The sequence below is a fragment of the Calidris pugnax genome, unplaced genomic scaffold (genome assembly GCF_001431845.1).
Source record: "Calidris pugnax isolate Ruff unplaced genomic scaffold, ASM143184v1 scaffold25, whole genome shotgun sequence".
NCBI classification, from domain to species: domain Eukaryota; kingdom Metazoa; phylum Chordata; class Aves; order Charadriiformes; family Scolopacidae; genus Calidris; species Calidris pugnax.
The window spans coordinates 7,567,056-7,572,404 of record NW_015090805.1 but is presented as its reverse complement, the minus strand read 5'-3'; positions in this window follow the sequence as shown (position 1 = coordinate 7,572,404).

Here is a 5,349-nt window from a genome sequence, read left to right as displayed (position 1 = left end):
CCCCCAAGTAAGAGAGCAGAGAAGCACAGATGGTAGAAAAGCTCAGTGTAAAGTAGTGACCTTATATGCAATACAACTGCCCGGCCAACAAATCTGCTCTTTGCACTAGAAGATATTGCTCATGTAGCAGACTGCACACTGAGGTAGCTCTTAGTAGCTAGAAAATAGCTAATGGGCTATTTCTTGTGTTAGCATATGCATGCATTGTCCTCAGCGGCGAAAGCAGCTGCTGATACCGTGTGCAATCAGTTGCTGCTGGAAAGAGGAGCAAGGAGCTCCTGGCTGCCTGGTACAAACTGGCCCTCCATGATTGTGCTCTTTATGAACTGAGGTGCCCAGAATCTCTGTTCTTTGTTAACTGGGGCAGGATGCAGAGTCAAGATGGCCCCTACCACTTCCCTGACAACAATCAATCGTTTTAAAGACTTCTGTGCAGGATTGGGCTCATCTTCTTTTTGCTGGTTGGGTTTCATTTTGAAGACTAGGGAGAGGGTAGTACCTCCTGCTGGAAAAAGGCCTTCCAGTCCCAAACAGCGCAGGCGACTAAGTTGCCCTTGCACGGTAGGTCATCACCAAATGGGGAATAAAAACAAAGGGAAGGAATATGTGACCTTCCAACCTTAAGCTCTGCATGCCATGTGGCTGGTGGGAGGCATTTAGCAAGGCTCCACTGTTCATTGTTGTGGGTGTCTTTACGAACATTAGTGACAGAGAGCCAGCAGGCTAGCAGTAAATACAGATAAGCACCACAAGCCACATTAACACTTCTCCTCTCCACTCACAACAAAAAAGATACTGGGAAGTGTTACTGTTTTTCAAAAGTTATGTGTTGAATTCAGTCTGCAAAGCAGAGGTATTTAGGGCCACGGTGACATAATAAATCCCATCAAGTTAGCAGTATTTGCAGGGGACTGTGTACAAGCTAACTATATGTGTGCTCTAGCCCTACTTAAAATAAACCTACACATACTATCACTTTCTTATTCCGGGAACCAGCTGAAGGGAATGAGGGCTGCAGCAGCTATATATCAGTATATACTGCACATACGCTGATTACTCCCACTCTTGTCACGGCCATTTCTACTCAGCAGTTGCCAGTGTTGGGGAGAGGCATAACTCCTGATTATTTTGGAGAATGCAGGAACAGGGTAGTCAATGTTTGCTTTGCACCCTCATTGTTGTCAACTGAGGTGATGGGTTTCCAGCCGCGTGTGTGCATGTAGAAGCAATACGTGTGCACGCAGGCACTGGGTTAAAATTCCTTGCTGCTGTGGAAGAGAAGGGTGTATTTATTGACTGAGAGGCGTGACTGGAGTTGGTGGGAATGTCTATCACGGTGTTACAGTAGTAGTGTTACAACCCTAGGGATGGCAAAGCAGCAGTGGAAAATATGCATGATGCTCACTCAGCAAAGGCTACAAACCCTAATGCCTACCTTCCCTCTCCCAGTCCCCCCCATTCTTTTCCACTCAAGTGTGCTGGACGAGCTGGTAGAGATGAAAAAATAAATGCTTTGGGATAATGATGCTGAGTCATTAACCACGTGATGGAGACAATCCATCCAGTTATCACCAGCCAGCTCCACCTCCAGCCTCCCAGTAGCTGGGGGCTGCTAAAGTGCTGTCCCTCCTCCTCAGAGCCTTTTGTGTTACAAGTCCCTCTGTCCACATGCAGGAGCGGGCACTCTGGTATATGACTCATAATCTGGGCACCGCATTAGCTACGATAATGCTTTCTTCTCAGACCCTTTCATATCTAACACAGTTGGGAAAGTCTGAAATAAGTACAGTGGGGAGAGGAGAAAGATTAGCTTCCAATTGCTTCTCTTTTATGTATTTAAATTAGTACCTGAAAACAAACTTTAAAAGGGACCTCAGCTTGGCCTCTGCAATTGTAAATCTCAATTTGCACATCTATTTCTGTGTATGCACCATCCTGGATAGAGGTGCGTACGTACTGCAGATGCTAGTTTGCATAGAGAAAAGCTATTTGTGCAGTTTAGGAGTTGCAGGAAGAGCTTTTCTATATGCAACCAACGTCTAGTTTTTGAAAATGTGTCATTAAGTGGTCGTTTATCACAGATTTTTTGCCTGCCTTCCTTCCAAAAGACTGTACACATGCGATTGAAATACTGTGCGAACCGCTAGTTGGAACAGGATTTTCTGATTCTTCAGTAATTTATATTTACTTCCATCTAACAATGAAAATTGCTTACAGTGCACAACTTTCAGCCTACTATGGATTAAAATGCATTTTGGAAATCTCCCCAGATTCCTGGCACATTTATTACAACTCCTCAAAAATATAGAGCATTTGGGATCTTTAATCTTCACATTCCAGTAATAAGAAAAGTTGTATAATCCAACTCTGAAGGACAAATCCTTATGAAAATAATGCAACTATATACTGATAATAGGCTTTCTTCGTATTAAATCTCTCATCCATATTCAGTGAGGAAAAGCCTCTCATTTTCTTGTATTATAACATTTGTTTGTTTGTTGAAAAGTGCCCATGAAAACTCAGCAGCCTGTTTCTGAAGGTCCACTTTCCACCCCCCTTTTTCCTCTGCGTGGCTGGCTTCCTGCGCTGGGGCAGCTTGTGGGTGGGCAATGGTGGGATCAGAGCAGTGCCTGCTGGAACAGGATGCCACCTGGGAATGAGGAGAGAGGCGAAGCCCAGGGGATGGACAAGCAGGCGGAAAGGCAGGGTTAAAGTATGGTGCATTTGCTTCCTACTCTTCCCTCCTTGGTGTTCTTACTGCAGTCCTGGAAGGAGCAATCTTTCTCTGGCAGAGGTCTTATGGGTCATTTCCATCCCCAACTCCTAAAGTACTAAAGTTAATGGCGTTTTATGGCTTCTTTTCCAGTTCACCTCGAATAACTTGGCCTCCGTACGTTGCAGCTGCAGATAAAATATATACATGTAGGAAAATTCCACTGAACATATTGTTTTTCACTTTCTCCTTGTTTCCAAACACCACTCTCAAAGCATGCAATGCCAAGTTACATATTATATATTAGTCCTCCTTCTTCTATTTCTGGGTCCTGTACAGAAACCTGTTTGTCGTCTGGAAGGGCAGCTGAAGAGCAAGAAACAAATGGATCATTCTTTCATGTGCAGTCCGGGTAGCAAAACAGCTGAGCTGGTTTGTTGACAAAGACCTAGTATTAGAAAGCATAAAATTTTCTGGAAAGGTGCGTTGTTCAGTGATCACCTATCTAACAAGTGATCTTTGGATGTGACAGAACATGAAAAAGTCTCGCTATTACTTGGATTCTTTCAGGGTACAGACATTGTGTATTGCCTGCTGAATCTGAGAAACCAAAGAGAATCTGTTTAAACTGGAATTCCCTACTGTGGATAAGAAACAGTGGTTGTTGGTGACATGGAAGAACCTATCAGAACTTCAACAGGTTCAGTTCAAGACCTGACAGTCATTTGCTGTGTGATATCTGTATTTATACTTTTAGCTAGAGCTAGATCTGTTGTTGTCCTTGACAAATAAAAGGATAGATATACATCATCTACAAAAACAGGAGATATGGGACCATTTTTTATATGATATGGAATAATCTCATTATTGTTAATTATTCATTTTGGTAAAAACTAAATACATCATCTACAAAAACAGGAGATATGGGACCATTTTTTATATGATATGGAATAATCTCATTATTGTTAATTATTCATTTTGGTAAAAACTAAAGTGGTAAAAACCTTTTTTTTTTTTTTTTTTTAAAGAAAGATAGCAAACAAAGCAAAGTTAAAGCATTCCAGTTTCTTTGGCATTTTCACACTGATAATGGGATTGTTTAGCTTCAAGACCTAGAAATGCTTAGAGCCCAGGAAGTTAGAGTTTAAAAAGGCAATTTTTGCCTTACCGTGCTGCTAAAGGGCATTTTTCGGTTCCTATGTATTTCTAAGTCCAATTTTTACTGCTTTTTCCAGTGTGGCTGTCTAAAACCACCAAAAATGCTACACAGAGTGGAGCTGCTGTTTCTTACAGGTAACTGAACTTTTGTATTTCTGTACGTTTTTCTGTACTTCTTTCATTACCTTAATCACTTCTTTGTTGATTTCGTATTGTGTGATCGCCCCCTGGTTCTGCAGCCCACACTCACCTGCAATAATGCTCGCATGAGTGTCCTGCTCGTGTCTCTGCAGCAGATCTAACACGGTTCCACAGCAGTTTAAGCCATCAAAAAGACAAGACTACAGTGATGCTGGTACTGCAGTTCCACAGTTTATGCTAATTGCTGCCACCAAAACCGTGGTCTCATCTTCCCTCTGCTGCTCTTTATTCTCCACATGCTTGTTCCTCCCACCTCCGCTTGCCAATGCTAGCATTTATTTGGCTGGTTGTTGAGCCAAGTGTGATCTGTCTGAAAATTAAGCAAGCCCCACAATTCTTCCATGACCATGTACGCCTGTGCGCACACACATGCATGCCTTTGTAGAAGTGCTACCATAGGCTGCAGACACAGGCCATCAAACGGTAAATAGTTTGGGCTTTGTCTTGTTTCATCTTCACGGAGTGCCTGGCACACACAAAGCACTAGACAAATAGCAGCATTGCCATGGAAATGATCATAGCCAGTAAAGATGATTGCTAGTATTCGTTTCTTCTCGTGTTGAAGGAACTACAGAGAGATCATTGTATTGGTACCCCGGGTAAGTGAAAATGTCATGTCGTTTAATCGTTGGCTACAGCTAGGATTCAGCCCCTATCATGCATATTCTATGAGCAGAGAAACGACAGCGGTGTTGGAGGGGGCTTTCTGTTGGCAAAGCAAATCCCTGGTGTGAACGCTGCCCGGAGCACGCAGTGGTGTGTGACCACTGTGGAGAGGTTGTTCTCTCCACTGGTATCAATCTGCGTTATCGCAGCCTGCCCTGGGATTGGAGGGGGCTTTCTGTTGGCAAAGCAAATCCCTGGTGTGAACGCTGCCCGGAGCACGCAGTGGTGTGTGACCACTGTGGAGAGGTTGTTCTCTCCACTGGTATCAATCTGCGTTATCGCAGCCCGCCGTGGGCAGCACGGCTCCTTTGTGCACCGTTCCCTCCATGTGCAGAGGAGTGGACGGTTCAGGCTCAGTCGAAACCGCTGCCCAAATAGGTGAGCAAACAAAGGAAGGCAGGATGTGGTCTTGCAGTTCTAATTTTACATCGGGGGATGTTGGCACAGCGCTGAGCATGAGTAGTTGGTGGTGCCAATGGAAAGATGCCAATATTGTCAGCTGCTGCATTGCCAATATTGGAGGGGAAGAGGGTGTAAAGCACTGGGTATAATTATGTACATTACTGCCCCATTAACATGAGGTAGGTGTTTGGTACCTCCTATCTTATAAT